Consider the following 23,672-nt stretch of genomic DNA (forward strand, 5'->3'; position numbering starts at 1 on the left):
GACCAGAGACATGCACCTCTGCCTGGGTTCCTTGTGACTTTCCTGGTCTGGTTTCTGTGCCTGCTTCTATTGCACCACAGACAGAGGGCAGGAGGACTCAGGCAGACACCCATGCTCAGGAGTCTGGAGGCTCAGGAAGGTTGGGTCAGGCTGGCTGGGGTTCTGGGGATGTTTGTCCCCTGCCCTGCAGGTGTCTGTGTCTTACATGGCTGCTTTTTTTTTTTTTTCTTTTTTCTTTTTTTCGGAGCTGAGGACCGAACCCAGGGCCTTGCGCTTGCTAGGCAAGCGCTCTGCCACTGAGCCAAATCCCCAACCCCTTTACTTGGCTTTTATAGGTGTGTGGAAACTCAACTCTGGCCTGGGACCTCCCTCCACCTTAATCTGTTACCAGCAAACAGAGCCCCATGCGGTCAGATCTCCTTTCACTGGGTAAGGGACTAAACACATTCAGCCCCTAACAGGACACCCCACTCTAGTCACTAGGTCTGGCCTCATTAGCCTGTCATGTTTTGCTGACTGTGGACATTGTCTCGGGCGGCCTTTTCTGCCACACGTAGTTTATGAAGTTTCCCTGCACACAGAATGGAAGAATCTATGTGCTTCTGTGAGTTTTAATGCATGGTCCTATCTGAGGACCCACTGCTCAAGTGTACACAGAGTAGGGACTGGAACTGGAGTTCAGTGGGCAGACTGTTCACCTAGCGGGCAAAAAGCTTTGGGATAGATCCCCGGCATCGAATGAACTGCGGGCAAAGGTGTGAGGTAGAGGCAAGAAGATCAGAAGTTCAAGGTCATTTCGAGCTACATCACAAGTTCAAGACCAGCCTGAGGCTATGTAAGAACTGGTGGAAGAAGAAAGTGGGGGAGGAGGGGGGAGGAGGAAGAGGAGGAGAAGGAGGAGGAGGAGGAGGAGGAGGAGGAGGAGGAGGTGTTGTGATGGTGTGATGGCACAATCCTTTAATCCCAGCACTCAGAAGACAGAGGATCTCTGTGAATTCGAGGCTAACTCGGTTTACACAGCAAGGTACAAGCCAGCTAGACTATGTAGTGAGATTCCCTCTTAAATAAAAACAAAACAACCCCCCCCCAAGCCAAAAGTAGTGAGGTGGTGGTAACATTCTTCTAATCCCAGAACTCCAGAGGCAGAGGCAGGTGGATCTCTTGAGTTCAAGGCCAGCCTGGTCTACAGAGTGAGTTCCAAGATGGCCGGGGTTACACAGAGAAACCCTGTCTCAAAACCAAAACAAAACAAAACAAAACAAAACAAAACAAAACAAAGCAGAGCAGAGCAAAGCAAAGCTTGAGGTTCAAGTTCCACTTCCCCAGCGCTACCTCCCCACCTCTATATACACACTGACCTTCCTCTCAGTGTGTAACATTTGGCAGCAGGCAAGCTCTGTCTGTTCCAAATATTCTCAGAAGGAACCAGGCAGCGGGGCGCCTGTCCAGTTGGCTGCGGGGACGCCTCCCCTGCAGAGCAGTACGCAGGGATCGGATGGCTGCCACCTATTGTCAGCCGTCAATCACCCGGGTATTTTTACCCTGTGGACCGGCACACCCACTGATCTCTCTCCACATTTATAGAAAGCCAGAGAATGGAAATAACCCGCTTGCAAAAGCTGGTTGCCCAATCTGCAGCCTTCTGGGAACTAGTGTGGGAAGGCTCCCCCATGGGTGTGTGTGTAGAAGAGGTCTGTGCTGTGCGGAGGCCCCAAAGCCCCAAAAGGGAACAGCCGCTTATAGCGCCCCCTGCTGGCTCCTGGAAAAGGATCCTTTTGGTTTGGGCTTGGGCGCGCGCTCTCTCTCTCCCTCCCTCTCTCTCTCTCTCTCTCTCTCTCTCTCTCTCTCTCTCTCTCTCTCTCTCTCTCTCTCTCTCTCTCTCTCTCTCTCTCTCTCTCTCTCCCTCCCTCCCTCCCTCCCTCCCTCCCTCCCTCTCTCTCAGGACTCGGACTCACATCCTTGTGTTTATTTCCACGTTATTAGCTGAGCTATCCCTCCAGCCCCTCCTCTTTTGTTTTTGTTTTTGTTGTTTGTTTTCTGTTTTGTTTTTGTTTTTTGAGACAGGATTCTTCTGTGTAGCCAGGCTGGCCTTGAAGTCAGAGATCCACCTGTGTCTGCCTCCCAAGTGCTGGGATCAAAGGCATTCGCCACACCTGGCTTCAAGAATTAAATTTTCAAAGAGGAAGAAGCCATGTGTCTGTGAGATGCTGGGCCTAGTTTGCCCAGAATTCTATGTTCATGTGACACACAGCCCTTAAACCTGCAGGCCCTTCAGTATCCAGTAGCTCCTAGTTCTCGGAGGATGCTCTGTACACTGTCACCACCTCCTATGCTACCAATGGAGGGTGTGTCACCTCGATCATCTCCTGCCTCACCCAGGCCTCACTTTCATCAGCTACCCTATCCCTAGTTCTCCTGCCTCCTATGGGAAGCCCTCCGTGCTGGTAAATTAAAGATGTCAACTTGACACAACGTAGAATCACTTGGGAAGAAAGGGTGAGGGAGAGAGAATCCCTCAGAGAGGAACTACACAGATCAAACTGGTCTCGGGGGGCCCATGTGTGAGTATTTGCCTTGATCGTTAATTAAAGTGGGAAGATTCACCCCGACTGTGGGCGGTGCCATTCCCTAGGCCGGGTCCTGACCTGTGTAAGAGTGAAGAAAATTAGCTGAGCATGAGCAAGCAGGCACCATGGGTGTGTCCCATTTCCTCTCTGCTCCTGACTGTGGATGTGATGTGACTCACTGCCTGAGTCCCTGCCTGTACCTCCCCGGAATAATAGACTTGAAACTGTAAGTGAAATGTCCCTTGTTTCTCCATGCTACTCTTGTCACAGAGATAGAAATGAAACTAGGATGCCCCCACCCGACCCGTGATAACTGCTCACTCAGTTTTTTCACCTCAGCACCCCTACAGTGCTTTTGTACCCCAGTTGATGCCAGGATGCTATGGAATCTTAACTCTGGTTGTTGGAGTACGGCCCCTGCCTCCAGCCCTGGCATTGTGATGGAAACTCTGGTATGTGACCCTGGAGCACGTCAACTTTTTCAGGAAATATCTGCCCGGAGCCCGCTGTGTGCTTGGCACCAGGGTCCTGGGGTGGGGTGCAGGTCTCCGGAGTCGCCCAACCAACACCCTTCCTCTCAGATGGTTTTGCTCTCCTGCTGCTTCTTTTAAGGGGCACGGCCGAGTCCCAGACCCGAGCAACCCCCACCCCTTTAAGACAGTGCACCCAAGAGGCAGTGACAGAAGCCTCGGGAATTCAGGGAATAAATGAGGTACACAAGAAGGTAGAGCCAGCCTGGGCTGCATGAGACTATTGTTAGGCAAATCAAAATGGAGCCAGACTCCTTGGTGTCAGCCCGGCATTCATGAGGCTGAAGCCAGGGGATCGTGAGTTCTAGGACAATTTGGGCTGAAGGTGAAGCCCACCTCAGGAAAAGAAAAAAAAGCAATGAGCGAAAGCCAGAGCCTCTGCAGGGGGTGGAACAGCCAAGGAGGTGGGTGGAACCTCTGCCTGCATTCGCGTTCACCACACCGTCGTGTTTTGATCTGTCCCTGGAGTATGTGGGACGGTCGGCCAGGCCGCTCCTGGCTCTCATAGGCAGCCTGGGCTTCCACTTCTGTTCTTCCCAGGAGTCTTTCTGAGATTTCGTCTGCTACAGCTTGTCCTTAAACACGTAGGTAGCTTTTCCCTATTCTGAAGACAACCCCCTCAACCCGCATCCAGTTAAAAAGAAAAAAAAAAATCCAGGACCGACTTCTGTGCAATTCCAGAACTGACCACTGGAGGGCGGGTTGCACACAAAGGATGACGCGTGGCGTCTGTAAGGTTGGCCAGTGTCCCTCGGTTCTTGGGAGGTGGAAACCCCGTCATTAACTATCCACAGACTGATTCGGGGATGGGCAACCTTAAGGAATTTTATTTTATGAGTGTTCCAGAGCGCCTCTCCCACGCCAGAAATATTTCTTTCTTAATCTTTAGAATTTGAAAGGGTCTTAACACTAAGAGGCTTGTTCAGGAGCCCCGAAACTAAAACCCAGGGCTCATGATTAGGACTTGGGCCGTGAACAGCAGTGTGGTGCAGACCTCAACAGGCTGAAGCAGGGCAACGATGAATTTGAAGCCAACCTGGGTTACATAGCAATTACTTATTTACGAAATAAATAAGAAATAAAAAGGGGCGTGTGGGCAGTCACTCCAGAGATGGGACTACAGTGAGAACGCTGGGATGCCCAGCTTCCAGGAAGCAACTATTAGGCACCTGCTGTGTGCGGAGCACTTTTCACTCTGAGGAAATGCTTAGATTCTCTCATTCAGCAAGTGACCCCGTGACTTTCTGTGTGTTGGGATCCTGCGGGGCTGAGTTCCCTAGAAGGAGAGAGCATGAGGCAGAGACTGCTGGCTAAGGGATGCCCCTGGGGAGAGGGAGTGGGCCCAGTAGCCAAGGGCAGTTGGGCAATAAAGGTTGTGGGAATAGCAAGCAGGAGCATGGAATAGCTTGAAGCAGATGTAGGTACAGAGAATGGCCACCAGGGGTCGCTGTGGTTCTAGTCAGGAAGCCGACAGCATACTCAACTACTCCAGGCTTCTGAGGCAGTTTTGAGACGGAGGAGGAACATCTATTTTTCGAGGCTCTGGACATGTTAAGAGTGAAAAACAAACAAACAAAAACAATGTAACAAACCCGGGCTGCATAAGGTCTACAGTTGGATATGTTTGCATTTAAAAGGCTATCCCCACTTTTCCTCTGACCCTTTTCTCTCTCTCCTCTTTCCCCTCCCCCGCTCTCTCTCCAAGTGTTCTGGGTCGGCCTCTTCCTCTCTCTCTCTCTCTCTCTCTCTCTCTCTCTCTCTCTCTCTCTCTCTCTCCCTCCCCCCCCCTCTCTCTCTCTCTCCTCCCTTCTCAACGCCCCTTCACATGCCCCTCTCCCATGCCTTCAAGTAAACTCTCTATTACACTTAAAAAAAAAAAAAAAAAACTATCTTCAGCTCCCACACACAGACGCTGTGTCGTGTTGTCAGAGTATAGGGCTTGCAGACAATGTCTATGCAAATAGTGACAGTTCTTCAGCCCAGGAAGCCAGGCACTGAGACGGGCATCTCCAAAGTAAACCTGGGGCTCAGGTCCTACAGTCGTCCTTGGGGTGATTTTGAAATGGTTATTGAGATCTATGTCCTTGAAGACTACAAAATGGCAGATTATGGGGGCTGGAGAAACAGCTCAGCAGTTAAGAACACTTTGGAGCTCCTGCAGGGGACCGGAGTTTAGTTCCCAGTACCGACTCACGTGTAACTCCAGGTCCAGGAAAAGTCTGGCGCCTTCTCCTGGCCACTGTGGGTATTGCATTCATGTGTGCACACATTCACATACAGAGAGATACATATGCATACACTAAATTTTTACAATAAAATAAAAATTGCAGGTTCTGGCCACTACCTACTCAGTGAGATCAAAGCTAGCAGCTAGCCTCTGGTTTCTACATCCATGAGATCTTGTCATTACTTGAGTAGTTGCTGAGTGCTAGACAAATAGTTCACACTGACCACATGTGTTCAGTAATTGTGACATGAGAAATGTCACCATTCCCCTTGTTTTCCCAATGAGGAAACTGAGGCACAGAGCGATGATGTCATAACCCATGGCCTCTTGGTTACCTCAGCAGCTACGCCCCCTCATGGATGCTACCCACTGTTCCTCTATATGCAGTACCCAAGGACTGCCCACCGTGCTGGTGACCCCAGAAAGAACATCTCAACCTAGGTCAGGAAGCATGGCCGGCGCTGAGGTTGGGAACCTCAGGAGGCCTGGGGAGGAAGGGAGGTCACAGTCTCAGGCCTCAAACTGCATCTGTCTAGAACAGGGGTTCTGAACCTTCCTGACGCCGTGACCCTTTAATACAGTTCCTTATGTTATAGCCACCCCCCAACCATAAAATTATTTTTGTTGCTACTTCATAACCGTAGTTTTGCTGCCGGTTATGAATCATAATGGAAATATTTTCAGAGATAGAGGTTTGCCCAAGGGGGTCTCAACGCACAGGTTGAGAACTGCTGGTCTAGAAGGAGCCCTGTTTACCTGGTCAGGCTGCATGGTGAGAACCCCAGTTCAGGCTTGTCCCAGACAGTCGACAAGTGCTGGATGAAGAAAGAGTCATTTGTCTAAAAATAGCACCCGTCTCCCAGAGCCTGTCACAGGAGAGAGTGAGGCAGCAAGGGGACGGAAGGATCCCTTGGAATTTGGGAAGTTGGTATACAGGTTCAGGGGCGGGGGCTGCCCCACTCTGAGGTTTGGTGGGCTGGGCTGGAGAGTTGACGTACTAGGACTATACGTGGAGCCATACTGGAGTCAGATTTATGTCATACCAGGTCCTGTGCGTTGCCAGTCACATCTTGTATGTAGGAAAACAGAAGGAACTTTGCGATATGGGCAGATACCCATTTCTCTCATCTACTCCCTTAGGACCTGGGTCTCCGCCCCCAACCCGCCCCCTTCAACCCTACCCTGCTCTTACCTTATCCTATCCCTGCCCCGAGATCACATCGCCACAGATGGATAGGAAAGTGTGGAGAAGGATTTGGAAGCCAATAGACATAGCGCAGTGTTGTTCCCTCTAGTCTTTTCCTGTGGCTATGGCTACCATCTGCCCTCTGCTGGGCCACAGGAATGTTTTCTGTTTGAGAGGCAGGGACCCAGTCTCAGGCCTCTCTGACCCAGGTTTGTACGGCTCTTGGCTCTGTGGTCTCAGACTGTGGGCAGCAGCTGTTCGGGGGCAGGACATGGTTTCCTTGTGACATCAGCTTTGGCGAGGGAGCAGGCAGGGGTGGGAGGCCAGTCCTGTGGCTGCAGACTGGATGCATTGTATCTGCTCCCTGCTCCGGCAAGACTCTATGACCGTACCGTGCCCACGTACAATTCGCAGGAAAGCCACTTCCTGCCTCACCCACTCCAAGGTCCAGATGAGAGTGGGCGAGAGGGACTTTGGATGGACATTTCGCTCCTGGCAGTTGGAAATGGTTTTCAGATGTGTCACGGTTCAGACTGCGGAATAAATCCTATGACCTGGGGGGAGACCCAGGCAAAGTGCCATGCAATCCCACAAATCACCAGCAGATGCCGCTATTGGCCACATGGCAGGATTCAGGCATCCTGGATTGCTCAGTGGCAGAACTTGAATCTGGGACTCTCGGGACAAAGGCTTACACACTGCGGGTGGTTTACAACAGACAGGTAGGTGGGAAAGGCATGACTGGTTCAGAAGCTGGCCAGAGAGGGTAACTGCAAGGAGCGAGTGGGGTTCTGGGTAATGGTACATCCTTCCTATCAGACCTGCTACTCAGGGAGGCAGGTTGATCTCTCTGAGTTCAGGCCTGGGCTATGATTCCTCACAGAATTAATTTCCTGGAAGAAAAAAAAAATCAATGCCCGTCCCTCGGTGCCAGACATTAAAGTCCTCAGGATTGGTGGTGGCGGGCTGTTTTGACAGGGATGAGAGTAGAGACACCCAGGAGACTGCTGGAAGCCCCGTCGAGATGCCTCACTTCCTGACACCCGCGCTGCTGAACACACTGTCATTGAGTCAGGACACGCAGCCACCCGCCCCTGCAGCCATTCATCCCTCCCCAGCCCTCCCCAGCCCTCCCCTCCCACACTTCATTTTCGAGCTGAACCCCTCGACGCACAGCTCCGCAGCGTCTGCGCGGCCGCCGTGGCAGAGCAGAAACCCCAAATGAGCTATTTATGGGCCGTCTTTCCGTGTTGCTTGCATATTGTAATTAAGAGATAATGTCAGTGGAATAGAATGCTGTCACCCAGTAACGGCCTCCTGCCGCCTCGGAAATGTCACGGCAAAGTCACAGATATATCAAGCGTAAAACTGACGTTTGTTTTCAGAGCAGGGACAGTGATACAGCTGCGGCTTCATTTCTGTCTTGGGAGTGATGGATGCGGGTGGATGGCGGGCCTGCAGGAGGAGGGGGTCTCGTGTGTGGTGGAGACCAACTGGAGCTATGCTTGGCTTGACAGGTGGAGGAGGATGGCTGCCCTCTGGGTCCCATAATCTGCCGTAGCCATGAAGGTGGCCTGGCTCCCGAACGGGCAGTGTATTTTCTGCAGCCCAAGCAGCCCGCCAGCTGGCAGGGTCCCCCTTCCTGCCACCGTGTTGTCTCTGGAGAACTAAGCCGCTGCTGGGGTGGCTTGTCCTTGGACAACCTCGGTTTCCCAGTCACTCCCCCCCCCCCAGAGCCACAAGGCCAGCCTTGGGAGGACAACAGTGACTTTGTGACTGGGGTGTCTACCCTGGGGAGTGGCCTGGTGAGACCACTCCCCTGGCTTGTGGTGTATCCACCCAGTAGTCTCCTCATCTCCACTGACACAGCCCGGCCCTCGACACATCTTGTCCTCACCTTGCACATCAACCTGCTGACTCTGTCCCCACAGCCCCTGCCAGTCAGGTCCCTTTATCTTGGGACATCCATCCATCTCCCCATATACCTCCTCCAGGCTGGCTTCCCTGATTCTACTATCACCATTCCTCTCAAGCACCCATGCAAAGCCTCTCCAAAAGACTCCAGCCTAGGCTCTCCTACCCCTAAGCCTCTGTCCTAGTCACGTGCCATAGCTGTCGAGACCCCATCCCCACCTCCATTTTTTTTTTTTTTTTTTGTACTGCTGGGTATGGAGCTCAGGACCTTGTGCATGTTAGGCAAACACTTTGCCAATGAGCTACAGCCTCTGGTGCCCCCCTTTCTCCTAACTGAGCGTCTCATGGGGACCAGGCTGGTGGCGGACCAGAGCGCAGAGTGATTGCTTCCTGAGTCTACGTCAGAATAGCTGCCCAAGGCAGACAATGACAACTGCGTGGTTCGTAGCCATCACTGACTGGCAAGTGGTGCTATGTAACAAGTTACCTCAGATCCCAATGCCCGAGACATATTTAGCTCCTGCTTCTGCAGGCCAGTGAGGGAGGCAGGGATGGCCCTGAGGGTTCCGTCTCAGACGGGATCACGGGTACAGCCTCAGGGTGGTCTGAGGCCAACTGCACCTTATTAAGGGGTGAAGAGCATCTACTAGGGCCAGCTTGGTCATGAGCCTGAAAGACATAGATAGAGACAGGGGGTCAGCTCCATAGTGGGAGAGAACCTCCCCACCACCAGAGCCCTGGGTGTGCTGTCTACTGGGGACAGATGGATAGTCACCTGCTGTGGAGATGTAGGGCCCAGAGCACACATAAACTATGGCCATGGGGCTGGGGATTTAGCTCAGTGGTAGAGCACTTACCTAGGAAGCGCAAGGCCCTGGGTTCGGTCCCCAGCTCCGAAAAAAAGAACCAAAAAAAAAAAAAAAAAAAAAAACAAACAAACAAAAAAAAAAAACTATGGCCATTAAGTGGCTTCTGCCCCCCAGTAGTCTCCCATCTGGTTCTTCTCAACCTCTCAACCAGCTGGGCCCTGCCATGGGTACCGGGAATGTCATGCAATGTATACACCATCCATGTTCCCAGGAGGTCACGTTGGAGTGAGGACTGCCTCAAGGTGTAGTCTAGCTGTGTAGAATGTGTATACCCAGTGGTACGTTCTTCCCGAGTCTGGGTATTGACCAAGTCAGGGTCAATAAGGGTGGTCACAGGGGTGGGGGGTGGCTCAGCAGTCGTGGCCTTCTGTGGACCCAATTCTTCGTCCACAAAATGGTGAGCTTCCCATGTCATATCTAGAGGTACAGTCTGTACACAGAAGCAATGAGCACTATGTTTGTGTGGTTCTTTTTTTTTTTTTTTCTTTTTTTCGGAGCTGGGGACTGAACCCAGGGCCTTGCGCTTGCTAGGCAAGTGCTCTACCACTGAGCTAAATCCCCAACCCCTGTTTGTGTGGTTCTTAAGAGACCCTGTACACTTCACCTGTGTCATAGTGTGCAACATGCACACCCTGACCCCCATGTACATATCCTCAGGGGAGGAGAGGCAGGTGACACAGACACTCAGCCTGGCCAGAGAGAGAGATGATGATGATGATGAAGGAGGATGGTTTGGGCCACTCTGTGTGGGGCTCTTTTGTTATGCAGCGTGTTGCGGCAGTAACTGACTGATACAACCTGTCACTTGGTAAATGCTCTCAGTAGCCCCATTTTTACAGTGAAGTAATCTATGGGCTAAACCCATGGGGAAAGTGACCAGATGCCCTCAGGTGGAACACAGCCACGTGGACAGAGCCCTGACCCAGGCAAGGCCACACGCCTACCCCATGGTTGGATACAGGGTGCTGCCGCCCCATGCCCATACACTGAAAATGGAAGAGAAAGGCTGTCCACCTTTGTTTTAGGGGTGCGGAAGCAACATCGTGTTCATCTGACCAGCCCATGAGGGACCTTATATAGTCTCCACCTGCGTCACAGTGCACAGTACACACACACCCTGACCTCAGCACTTATCTGAGGGATGAGAAGCTGGGAGAGAGGGAAGGATGAAGGGAGATGTCACCAGCAGCAGACCTCAGCCCGAGGCACACCACAGAAGCTCTGTAATCCTCTACAAAGCTCCCAGCCTCCCACGCTCCACGGCTTGGAGAAGATCATATGTGATTTATTCCTGGCGCCGGCGCCGTGAGGTACTCTGCCGGAACAATGAGTTACGAGGTCATTTATCTTGTTGGCAGCTTCTGATAAAACGGGCAGTCTGGACAGACGGGGCCGTTAACAAACGCCGCCGCCGAGCTGATCATTTAGAGAGCTGGAGACCTTGAAACTGACTTTGATTGAAGGGGTTTGCGAGCCAGGAGCTTGCGGGCCTGGGTTGAGGTGAGACCCCCACCTCTGGGGCGGGGTGTGGTGTCGCACTGCGTGGCTCCAGCTGTCCCCACAGACTTTCTGGGTGTGACTTCATACAAGCTAGGTCCCCAGCCTTGTGTCCTAGCCTGTGTATTAGTCAGTGCTAATGGGGAAAGGCTGTGGTAACAAAGAGTCCCTGGCCCAATGGCTAACCAGCAAGGTCACTGCTGTGGTCAACTGGGGTTGACTTGGACCATGTCCCTCTCTCTGCAACCCAGATTGCCACACATCACTCTTGGGGCTGCTGGCTGAGCCTAGACAGGGGCTGTGTCTTCTGTAGCTTACCCTCATACTCATGGGTATGTGTATGTGTACGTGTGTGTGTGTGTGTGTGTGTGTGTGTGTGTGTGTGCGTGCGCGCTATGTGTGGGGTGGGTATCTATGTGTACCTGTGTTTATGTGTATGTATGTTAATATGTGTATATGTGTTTGTGGTATGTATATGTATGATATGTGTGTATCTATATATGTATGTATGTGAGTGTATATATGTGAGCATACCTGTATATTTGTATGTGTATGTATGTATATGTATGTATATTATGTATTTGAGTGTATATAAGTGTACATATGTGTCTATGTGTGCATATCTGTATATTTGTATATGTATATATATGTATGTGATTCTGAATATGTGTATATGCATATATGTATAGGTTGTGTGTATCTATATGTGTATATATGTGAATGTGTATGTGATTCTGAATATGTGTATATGCATATGTGTATAGGTTGTGTGTATCTATATGTGTATATATATGTGAATGTGTATGTATGTGTGCACAGAGCCATATTGGATTTGGGCCTTGGATCTGAGGGTCCAGGGTTCAGGTCCCTGTTCGGGCGCCACTTGTCCCCGCCAGCGGGGACCCAGTTATTCAGGGTCCCGAAGGGGCGCTACCCTTGGGCCTAAATGGGGGGTGAGAGAAGAAGGAGACCAAGCAAGATTCTGTTGTCAAGGTCTCGTTTATTGGGATGAACGTTACAGCTTTTAAGGCTTTCAGGTAGGGGGAGTGACCTTTGTGAAACACAGAGGAGGGGGAGGTGCGGATATAGGTAGTGATAGCTGGAGGCAAAGAGGTCAGGCGATGAGGTCAGGCAGTGGAGACACCGGGTGTTGACTCAGGAGATAACTGGTATCTGCTAAGGGAGCTGAGGCATCCCTTGAATGTTATCTTCCTGTGCCGTAAATTCATGGGAGAGGCTTTGTCCAACAATCTTAAGGCTTATGGCAGTCATCTTAGGGGTGAGTCTCTGTGGCCAAACAGCCCAGAGTCACCTAGTCACTTTGAGCCAAGCAGTTCAAAAAGCGGCTAGGCCCAAATCCAATATGGCTCCGTGCAGAGAACTAGGGTGGTAGAGAGTTCGGGATGCCCCAGGAGACGGATATCTGTGAGTATTACATAGGCCTGCCAGCCAGTTTACAAGGTCTGTCGGACCAGTTAAGCAGAATTTTCTAGAAACTTCTAGAATCTCTTAAGGGCTTCTCTAGCAGTCTCTAGAAGGGTTCTCATCCATGGCTATTTCAAAAGCAAGGATCTTCCTTCCTAAATTCGACCCCTCCTGCCCAGGGCTGGGCTGGAAGCAACTGCTGAGTTTCTGGAGGCACCTGACTGGGACAAAAGGGGAAAGAGGCACAAGGCAGCTGTTCAGCCCATGTGGGCCAGGTCAGCCATTTACCTCCTGGGGCCTTGGTGCCCTCCCCTGACTTGAGGGTAGTGGAGATCACAATACTGTAGGGGTACTTCTGGGAGGGGCAGGGAGGGAAGAAAGAGGGGGGAGGAAAGAGGGGGAGGGGAGAAGGGGGAAGGGAGGGGAGGGTAGGGGGAGGGGGGGAGAGAGGTACCAGGTCCATCACCAAGACTCAGCCTGACCTGCATGCATTTTCCTACAAATGTCATTTTGAAGTCACCCTCAAAAAGAAGCCAGTGGCTCCCAACCTGCCCTGCCCCCCATCCATGGCAGCCACCGGTCTTCCTCTGTCCCCATGGAGTCTCACGTAGGGATAGTTCACACATCACCTGGCTTGTGCAACGTGGGATTTGCACCCTTCACTTTGCGAGGTGTTTGCGTTTATCCATTCAGTAGCATCCTTCATGCTCTGACAGCGGCATGCGGTCATTCGGAGGCACGGCTGGCACATCACTCAATCCGCAGGAACAGGACTTCCGCTTGTTTTGACTTTGGGCTCTCATGAAATGCATGGCTGCATTTCTCTTGAGACTACCGATTTCTAGGGTTGGATCGTTCTTGCTTGTGACACTACCCTGCCCAGCTCTGGTGTCCTCAGCCCGCCCCTAGAGGCAATGTTGCCTCTGGCTGAGCCTCACTGGTACAGAGCAAAAACACGGGACTTCTGAGGGCACTACACAGAGAACCCTGCTAGGAAGGCAGAGAACACACAGCTCTGCTACAAGGTTAGGGTCCCCGATGGGCAGCAGCATCCCCTGGGCATGTGTTAGCCGTACCCTTGGGCCCTGGGGGACTCTGACTCTGGGATTCCCACCACCCTCCAAGGTGCTCTGAACACAGTCGGCGTGACCTTTCATACTACCACACCCTGACAACAAGGCAGCGGCAGGGAGCCATGCCTCTGCCCCATAGGAGAGATCGGTAGTGTTAAACCAAGGAGAACACACTGCAGTCCTGGCGCACACCTTTAATCCCAGCACTCAGGAGGCAGAGGCAGGTGGATCTCTGAGTTCGAGGATAGCCTGGTCTGCAGGGTGAGTTCTAGGACAACTGGCTCTACACAGAGAAACCCTGTCTTGGTGCGGGGGTGGGGTGGGGGGAGGCAAAAAGGGAGGGGAGAAGAGGAAAAAACAGAAGGAAACCCCAGAGGGACCCCCTGGGTTCCCATCCATAAGTCTCCTGTCCTCAGCTGACTTCCCTTTAATCTCTGAATTTGGGGTTAGAGGAGGGAGGGGTGTCTGATCAACTGAACAGACTGCCTGCTGACTCTGCCCCTGACACCCATCCTACAGATGGGCAAACTGAGTCTTGCAGATGCTAGGTAACCACTCGAGTTTCTCAGGGAGTGGAATGGAGCCCTGAGTCTGGGCTCTCCTTTCCGTGCTCCCCGTGGACTGGCACAGAGCCGTCGGCTGTCATCTGGCAAGATTCAAGTTCAAATCTTCCCACTTTAGCCCTTCGTGACTGTAGTCATGTATCCTGAGGTTCTGGCTGGTATAGGATCCTTGACTTGAGAAGTCCCCATTTGTCCCTTCACCCTGCTATGGTCAATGACACCCGTCCACTCTCCCTCCCAGCAACCATTCAGGAGCCTGATACCCAGGGTGTGCCCGGCAATCCAAGTACACAAGATCCCTACCCCATTTTGGGGACAGGAAAACCAACTCTGCTCAGAAAAAGGAGGCCAGGATCTAACTCTAAAAGAGGCTAGCCAACGAAAAAAAGAAAAAAGAAAAAAAAAAAAAAGAGGCTAGCCAATAATGCTTGTTCCGTGCCTGCCCTGGCCCTTCACCCTAGACTCTTTTTTTTGTTTGTTTGTTTGTTTTTCTTTTTTTCACCCTAGACTCTTAATTTCTTTTTTTTTTTTTTTTTCGGAGCTGGGGACCGAACCCAGGGCCTTGCGCTTCCTAGGCGAGCGCTCTACCACTGAGCCAAATCCCCAACCCCTTCACCCTAGACTCTTATAGATGGGGAAGATAAAGCACAGAGAAGTCTGGAGACTGACCCAGGGTCACACAGCTTAAAAGACCAGGAGCCAGACTCCAGCCCCTCCCCTAGGCTGACCTCTAGAGTTGCTGAGTTCTACTTCCCACGGGCGTGTCTGGCTCTGGACTACACCAAACCTGAAGGTGGTTTCAGGTATTTCTCATGGTCCCTCGGGTCAGCCAACTGGGGCGGGTGGCTCTCATTCATGCCTAGCCTAGGCCAAGGAATGCCATGGCCCTGTAGCTCTTAGTCGTTCTGAAAAACAGCAGATTGTGTTTGGCCTACTGGGGAGGGGACAGGAACCCAGTCAGCCATTTACAATGGAGACTCTATTCGAGCAAGTGAGGGCAGGGCGGGCAGAGCTGTGGGTCATGGTGTTCCTGGCACAGCTGGGAGCTGGCCTGGGCTGACCTGCTTTTCTCTTTCTGTGGCCCCGCCTCCCTGTGGTCTTTCCCAAGGGGTCGCCCTAAGTAACCTGGAGCTTCTTGGTCCACAGAACTGTGCCCTCCACTGAAAGTTGGGGTCTTGAAAAGATTCCGACACCCATCCTGGCCGTCTACCAACTTACCCTTCTACCCACCTACTACCCACCCATCTGTCCATCCACCCATCTATCCATATACTCACCCACCCATCCATCCACCTACCTACCCATCTATTTATCCTTCCTTCCATCCATTCACTCACTCATCCATCCATCCATCCTCCATCTGTTCACTCGCTTACCCATCCATCCACTCATCCACTCATGTATCCATCCATCCAATCGTCTATCCAGCCACCTACCTTCCTTCCCTCCTTCCTTCCCTTCACCTATCTGAGAATCAAACCAAGCCAGAGCTAAGTATGGCGACATGTGTCTGTAGTCCTGGAATGCACGAGGCTAAAGCAGGAGGATTACCCATCAAGATTCTGTCTCAGAAAAAACAAAATATAAATAAAACAAACAAAAAGGAAACAGCGAAAGAAATGGTGAGAGGGAGTCCTGCTGGTGCCTGTGGACCCCAAACTGGAGAATTCCATCCAGGCCCTCAGGGACATGAGCCAGCGAAGGAATCTTGTCACCGAGGAGCAGGCCTTCCTCTCCTTCATTCCTTAAGACAGTTCCCACACTCCGCCATAGACACTGCCCATGGACACTTTGCATGTGGACTGGGCTGCATGAATTCTTTGCTTTCAACGTTGTTGATAAGGCATTGGGACTGAGAGAGTCCATCCTGGGCTTCCTTCTGTCTGGGGACATTTGTCTTCCTGCTGGCTGCAGATAGGAGAGTCACTGGGTTCCTGATTCTGTCTCGTCCCCTGCAGAAAGTATAGCAAGCTCCAGCAGGAGGCTGGAAACAACACACTTCTACGGTGAAGGCCCAGAGACAGTGGCAGTTTGAGGTTGGGTCATAAGCTGCCTGCTGTATGTTCTGTATTGATGTTTTGTTTCTTTCTGTTTTGGGTTTTGAAACAGGCTCTCACTATCACCCCAGGCTGGCCTTGAATTCCCAATCCTCCTGCCTCAGCACTTCACCAGACTGATTATGTTTTGTTTTTATGCCTCTTCTGCAAGGTAAACAGTCTTAGTTTGCATTTCTGAGGCTTCTCCTTCCCCTTCAACAGGGAAGGACTGGCCGTGACTGGGCCACCCATCATTTGATGGAGGCTCTGGGGATGGAGTTCAGTGTTTGCCTCCACACTTCTTTCTCTCGCTGGAATGAAGTCATCTGCCTGGGCCATCCTGGGGTTAGAGGTCCTTCCTTTCTTTGCTGTCCCCTACATGACAACCATGACTGCTTTGACTATGTCCAAGTATCTGTCTCCCTGCTACAGAATACAAAGGTGTGTGTGTGGGGGGGGGTGTCTGTGTGTGTGTCTGTGAGTGTGTCTGTGTGTCTGTGTGTGTGTCTGTGTGTGTGCGTCTGTGTCTCTGTGTGTGTGTCTGTGTGTGTGTCTGTGTGTGCCTGTATGTGTGTGTCTGTGTGTGCCTGTATGTGTGTGTCTGTGTGTGTGTCTCTGTGTGTATGTGTGTGTGTCTGTGTGTGTCTCCGTGTGTATGTGTGTGTCTGTGTGTGTGTCTGTGTGTGTGTGTGTCTGTGTGTGTGTCTCTGTGTGTGTGTGTCTGTGTGTGGGGGGGGGTATCTGTGTGTGTCTGTATGTGTGTGTCTGTGTGTGTGTCTCTGTGTGTATGTGTCTGTGTGTGTCTCTGTATGTGTCTGTGTGTGTGTCTGTGTGTCTGTGTGTGTGTCTGTGTGTGTGTCTCTGTGTGTGTGTGTGTCTGTGTGTGTACGTCTGTGTCTGTGTGGGGGGGCTGTCTGTGTGTGGGGGTGTCTGTGTGTGTCTATGTGTGTCTGTATGTGTGTGTCTGTGTGTGTGTCTGTATGTGTGTGCGTCTGTGTCTCTGTGTGTGCGTCTGTGTGTGCCTGTATGTGTGTGTCTGTGTGTGTGTCTGTGTGTGTGTCTGTGTGTCTGTGTGTGTGTCTGTGTGTGTGCGTCTGTGTCTGTGTGTGTGGGGGTCTGTCTGTGTGTGGGGGTGTCTGTGTGTGTGTTGGAACCTGGGGCACTTTGGGGGATCCAAAGACAGCCACCTGGGGCCAAGTACAGATGTGCAGGCAGGCTGGCACAGGGCAGATGCCAGCACCCAGCTGGGTAAGCAGAGTCAGTGGGGCTGGGGCCACTCTCAGGCTGTGACTTGATTTATGTACCAGAGAGGACGGAGGTCCCTGTCCTCAGAGGGGTGCAAGCAGAAGCCACCCTCCCCCCGGAATCATCTTTCTGTTCACGATCCTGCTGCTAAGGGGCAGGTCTTCCCACAGTAGGGCCCAGCTTCCTCCACCATCCTGAACCTACCTTGCAGAACCCAGACCTTGTAATCATCGCTTGCCCAGTTCTCAGAGCTGTATGTGGGTGAGAGTCAGGATCCTCCAGAAGCCTGGGCTGCCCACAGTTGTTTGTTTTGTTTTTCTGATTCAGGGTTTTTCTGTATAGTGTTGGCTACCCTGGAACTCTCTCTGTAGACCAGGTTAGCCTCAAACTCAGACATCCACCTGCCTCTGCCTCCTGAGTACTGGGATTAAAGGTGTGTGCCACCACCACCTGGGTATCGCCCACATTTGCAGTATAGGGTAGAACTGTCTAGAAGACAGGGACCACTCACCCATCCGTCCACCAACAACCCAGTCATCTGCCTACCATCCATCAACAAATATATATTTTAATGATTTTTTTCATTACATTTTTGTTTTTATGTATATTTTATATGTTTGGGTTTTGCCTTCAATTTGACCACTATGTGCGTGCAAAACTCGTGGAGGCCAGAAATGAGTGTTGGATCCCCTGGGAAAGGAGTGACAGATGTGGATGCTAGGAACTGAATTGGGGTCGTCTGCAAGACCAGCCAATGAGTTCTCTTAACTGCAGAGCCATTTCTCCAACCTCCAAAGTATGTGTGTGTGTGTGTGTGTGTGTGTGTGTGTGTGTGTGTGTGTGTACACATGTGAGTGCAGTACCTATAGAGGCCAGAAGAGGGCGATAGATTCCCTTGAGCTGGGCTACAGGCAGTTTTGAGCTGCTCATCATGGGTGCTAGGGTCCAACCTCAGGCCCTCTGCAAGATTAGTACCTGTATTAACTGAAAAGCTATTTTTCCAGCCCTCTGTGTTTTATTTCTGTTTTGTTTTTCCACTTTCAAAGCAGGGTCTGGCCATGTACCCAAGACTGGCCTCAAACTTGCCATTCCCCTGCCTTGACTCCTGTGTGCTGGGATGACAAGGGTGTGCTACTTCACCTGGCTATTAGAACCCAATCTCATCAGTGCTGTTGTCAGAGAGGCTTGGGGTGGGTCGGGGAGACTCATTGCTACTCCATTCCAGTTAGGAGAAACTGAGGCACAAGAGAGATAGTCAGAGCCTGAGGTTCTGGCTATTTGTTTCTGTGTTGATTACCATGTGAGGATGCTGGCGGAGGGAGGCAACCCCACGCACAGGAGCCTGGTCATGGGAAGGTCACTGGGGCTGGTGCAGCTTGGGGTAAGCACCTGGACCCTGGGGACAGCTCCGTCTTGTCATTACTGCCTCAGTTTCTCCTTCATGAAACCTAAGGCTTTTGGTGACAGGAAATAGACATCAAAGTAGACAATGAAGTGTCTACCCACCATCCCTGAAGCTCTACCACACCCTCAGGGTTTATTTGCAGTGACCCTAGGGCCGGCCATTTCTGCTCAGTTTCCCTCCACAACAGGAAACAGTGTTCCTAGTGGCAGAACGACATGTCCAGAGGACCACTATGGTGCCTGTGGGGTGGGACACTGAGCCGTGCTATCTTGCCACTGCAGAGCTCTGCTCCTTGTGGGTTCGCAGATGACAAAGGAGGTGTGAAAACAGCGGGTTCCCAGTCTCTGCTTGTCTCAGGTCTCAGGTGTCAGGTGACAAGAGATAAAAGGCAAAGCCTGCTGCTCACCAGGTCTGCCAGCCCTACAGGAGCCTTGTTGACTGAGGTAACAGGCAGTCTGTGTCCTCGGGAGGGGTCTCCTCCCACCGTGAAACCCTCCCCATAGCCTGCAGCTGTGGAAAACGCCGAATCTGCCTTTTCCTGAGCAAGACCCCAGTGACTTTCTGCGGACAAGCTGCTTCCCTCCCCGCGGTGACTCAGATGGATTCGCTGGGGTGGAGGGAGTTGTGTGTGTGGAGGGGGGAGCCGCAGCTGCCATCCTGGATTAATCTGGAAGTGCTGGCTCAGGATGTGGAGTTGCTGCGCTTCTCCAAGGTCACGATCTCTCCACTCTCTCCCCAGCTTCTCTTCCATGTCTGGAGGGGCCTCTACCTGAAGAAGCTACACCCCCTAGAGGTGTCTGTTGTGGCCTTTGGGGACTCTGCAGAGGCTCCTCTGTCCCCCTGTTCTGGTACCAGCAGTTAGAAGGAACGTGGGGGAGGGGTGTCCCTTCCGTTGTTCAATCAGTAAATTATTCAATCAACAAACTTCAGTACTCATCTGTTCCTAGGGGAGGTGTCAAGCAAGGTGCTTGTGGTAAAAAGTAAAATAAAAAACAGCGTCTTCCCTGTCAAAAGAATTGCTTTCTCCCGGGAGACCTGCTTAGAAAGCAAAACCCTTTAGCCTGTTTTGGCTGAAGGGGATTGAATAATCATCGTTGTCATGTGACTAAAAAAAAAAAATTAAGTCCCTACTTTCAGGTATGGCTTGATCCAGGCACTCAAACCATTTTCCAGGGGCTGGGGAGACAGCACATCAGTAAAGCTCTTGCTATGCGTGAATGGATGGGCCTTGAATTCAGTATCCAGAGTCTACATGCAAAGCCAACCATGGCAACATATGGGGGGAGCGGAGACAGAAGGTTTCCCAGTCCTTTCCTAGTTTCTTGCCTTTGAGCTGTGTGACTTTTGGTGGATGGAGCAACCCCTCTGGTCCTTTTCTCACCAGTAAAAATCAGTCAATAGTTCCAGCCATTCCTCTTCCTGGGCTGGGACCATCCTTGAACAGGGCAGCCCTGGCTTTGAACTGGTCCTGACCTGTTAACCCTGCCCTAAGAGGTGGAGCCCAGCTGGGCTGGCAGGGCTCCTGCCTTTGGTCTGTTCTGAGAGAGGCTCTCCCTTATCTGGGTGTGAAATGGAATCTTTCCTGATGACTCAGACTTCAAAGGATGGGGTGTGACCTTCTGGGCTAGGCTTTCCACTGTAAGAGAGCAGTTGAGAGTGGGCCAGGGAGGCTGGCTTCTCCCTTTGCCTTGGCTTGGAGAAGGCCAAGCACCCTTCTTGCACAAGAGGCTTCTATCAGAGCCCTCTGTTGGGTCCCAGAAACAAAGCTTACTGTCATCCCTCGGTCCACCCATCCTCCGCATGTCTTCTGGTTTTCCCAGAGACAGCCCGCTGCTGCGTTTGATGCCTTAGCCCTCATTGTGCATAGAGGACAGAAGCTGTGGCCAGAAGTAACCAAGAGGGTGTCCACCATTGTGGGGACTGTCCCTCATCCCCCAACCCATTCAAGCCACTAAACTCCCATGTACCTCCTCTTCCCCTAATCACTAGTTTGCACCCTGTTACTGCTTTTGTGAGTTTGACCTTGAATTCCTTCCTCCTCCTGCCCCTATCTACCTCGGAGATGTTGTGGGTGTGGGCCAACAGGGTGCTAGTGCCTCTCCCTTGTTGACTGCCAAGCCTGACAGGATGGCTGGAGAGGTACCAGCATGCTATGAGGAATGTGGTTTGTCCCTAGGTAGAGCCTGCCTCCTCCTGTGCCATTTGACTGGGAATTCAAGCCCTCAAGCCTTGCGAGCTTCGCAGAGGTATCTACCACAAATCGCTAGATATGTTCATGCTGACCTGGCCCATGCTTGTAGACCTGGCCCGGGGTCCAGCTCATTCCAAAACATACTCTGGTGTTCCTACAGAGGGAAAACAGGAAAAACACTTTTTCTTCAAGATTCGTTTTTATTTTGTGTATGACTGGTCTGTTTGCAGGCTGTACATACCACGTGCATGCAGTACCTGCAAAGGCCAGAAGAGAGCGCGATATTCCCCTAGAACTGGAGTTTCGAAGGGTTGTGAGCAGGTGTGTGGTTGCAAAGAATTGAGTCTGGAGCTCCCGAACCTTAACCACTGAACCATCTTTCCAGCTCTCCAGCAACAGGCTGAGTGACAGGAGCCAGCTGCAGTGAGAGCATGCTGTAACAAGAATGAACAGGGTGGGTTGGGGATTTGGCTCAGTGGTAGAGCGCTTGCCTAGCAAGCGCAAGGCCCTGGGTTCGGTCCCCAGCTCCAAAAAAAAAAAGAGAATGGACAAATGGACAGGGTGGGGACAGAAGGCTCAGAGAAGAGCCGGAGACCCCACAGTATACCATGGTCATCTGGTCTGTCTCCAAGACCTTATGTGTCTCCCTCCTGCTCTCCCTGCCCTGCTTCCTGAACATTGCACAGAGTCCTATGCACTGGCTGTGCCCTCTGCCTAAGGACACACATCCCCAAATCCAGACGTGACTCCAGGACACATTGCTGCCTTCCAGTTTTGGCCCAAATGTCACTTTTCCAAGAGACCTAAGTAGACCCCTTCCATAACCCTCACACTGCGCACGTGGGGTACATCTGAATATACCCCAAGATGGATGAGCGTCAACTATCCCATAGGACTGGGGGTGTTTCTTAAAGGAAGAGAGCTTTTTTAGAATGTTTGAGGCCCCGAGTTCAAACCCTAGTCTTGAAGAAGGAGGAGGAGGAGGAAGGAGAGAAAGAGAGAGGGAGAGAAAAAGAGAAAGGTCAGATAAAGACCTGCATAGCTCCACTGAGATGAATGATATATATATAATCATATTTGTCCGCTCACAGCTGTATCAATAAAGGTCCCAGTCACTGACCACATATGGAGTAGAACCCTTGAACTCTGACTGTAAGACGGAGAAAAAAGAATTTTATGTGTCAAGCTTGTTTTAGTGAGTTTTAGTCCGAGTAAAAGTCAAAGAGGCGGAGCATGACGGCTCATACAGCGCCTCAGAGCTCTGGAGCCTGAGGCAGGAGGATCGCCATGAATTCAAGGGCAGCCAGGACTGTGGAGCAAGTTGCTATTACCAACCGCCTCTCCCCATTAAAGTCAAATCAGAGGACAGAAATACTGACAGTTAAGGTTATCTGGGATCTGGGTCCTGGGGCAGTGTGCATCTCTGTAGGATAGATAGTTCAGGAGTATGTTGAGTGTGTGTGTGTGTGTGTGTGTGTCTGTGTGGATGCACATGGGTTTATCAGTGAGAGGCTGGAGTTGGTATCTTCCTCTACATCATTCATTCATTCATTCATTCATTCATTCATTCACTGTATGCATATGGGACACATGGAAAGATCTAAGGACAACTCTTAGGCATCCAGTCTTCCACCATCACACGGGTCTCAAAGGATTGTCAGGCTCTTCAGCAAACTCCTCCACCCAGAGAGCCATCTCTCCAGCCCTGACCTTAGTTTATCAGTTTGGGTCTCTCGCCGAACCTAGAACTCCCTAGCTCTGCCGGGCTGGGTGGCAAGAGAGCTGCTGGGGTCTGCCTCCCTGGAACCGGGCTCATAACCCTATAAATCCCTGAGGATTCTGGTCTCCTCAGGGCTGTGGGCCCCGGGGGCCTGGGGTTTCTATAGGTTATGGGGATGGTGCTGGGCAGATTCCAAACTCTCAATATGTCCAAATGCTTGGGAAGATCTCAGGGATGGGTGGTTTTTTTTTTTTTTTTTTTAAGATTTATTCATTTATTATATATAAGTACACTGTAACTGTCTTCAGATACACCAGAAGAGGGCATCATATCTCTTTACAGATGGTTGTGAGCCACCATGTGGTTGCTGGGAATTGAACTCAGGACCTCTGGAAGAGCAGTCGGGGCTCTTAACCACTGAGCCATCTCTCCAGCCCGGGGTGGTTTGTTTTAATGCCTTATTTCTTTTTATCTTATGTGCACAGGGGTATCTGCCTGAGGGCGTTAGATATGCCGTAACTGGATTTACAGCCAGTTTTGAGCTGCCATTCCGAAGCTGGGAACTGAACCAGAGTCCTCTGGCAGAGCAGCCAGGGTCTGAGCTGAGTCATCTCTCCAGCCCTCAGGGACAGTTTAGAGGCGGATCCAACGCAGACAGTAACCTAAGGGGGTCGAATTGGATTATGGTGAATTTAAAATGATTTGTACCTGGTGTCTGTCTATTCCTGGATCTTGGCATGGCTGTCGGTCTGTTTGAGTCCTGCCTGGGTCTGTGACATGACCTCTGTGAACATGGCTCACAGGTAATCTTCCGCCATCACATCCCCCTCTGACCTCCATGGGTTCTTTGTGTGCTGAGCTTGTCATCCAGTGTCCCCGGAGAACAGAGGGTCACCTACAGCCAAGTGACCTCCACTCCTTGCTCCTTAGTCTGCCTATAGATAACTGGATATTCGTCCCCGCTGCTGGCTGAGGGCAGCTGAAGGTCAGACCCACCAGGAGGGACCTGCAAGGTTCTTGCTTGGGGAAACATTATCTATTGACAGGTTATAAACCACTGGCTGCCAGGCAGCTTCCTGGAGGCAGGGGCTACCAACTGGGACAAGGAATTGAACTAGGATGCTGGTGACATCCCTGGGCTCCTTGGCTTCTTAAATTTGTTTTAAAAACTGTGGTTTGCCACAATTGAGACAACAGGAAGTGGCCACTTGAGTTGTCTATAAA

General features: G+C 51.5%; 1 long non-coding RNA gene across 1 annotated transcript; it reads right to left on the reverse strand.

Annotated features, from left to right (window-relative positions):
• Positions 1-3,896: 3,896 nt before the first annotated feature.
• LOC120095963 (uncharacterized) lies at positions 3,897-6,779 on the reverse strand. The gene is made up of 3 exons (XR_005491951.2): positions 6,517-6,779; positions 6,081-6,139; positions 3,897-4,639 (listed from the first exon to the last, which is right to left on the reverse strand). It is a non-coding gene; the product is annotated as an uncharacterized LOC120095963 (long non-coding RNA).
• Between the last annotated feature and the right edge of the window lie 16,893 nt (positions 6,780-23,672).

This window comes from Rattus norvegicus, chromosome 12 (assembly GCF_036323735.1).
Source record: "Rattus norvegicus strain BN/NHsdMcwi chromosome 12, GRCr8, whole genome shotgun sequence".
In the NCBI taxonomy this organism is placed as follows: domain Eukaryota; kingdom Metazoa; phylum Chordata; class Mammalia; order Rodentia; family Muridae; genus Rattus; species Rattus norvegicus.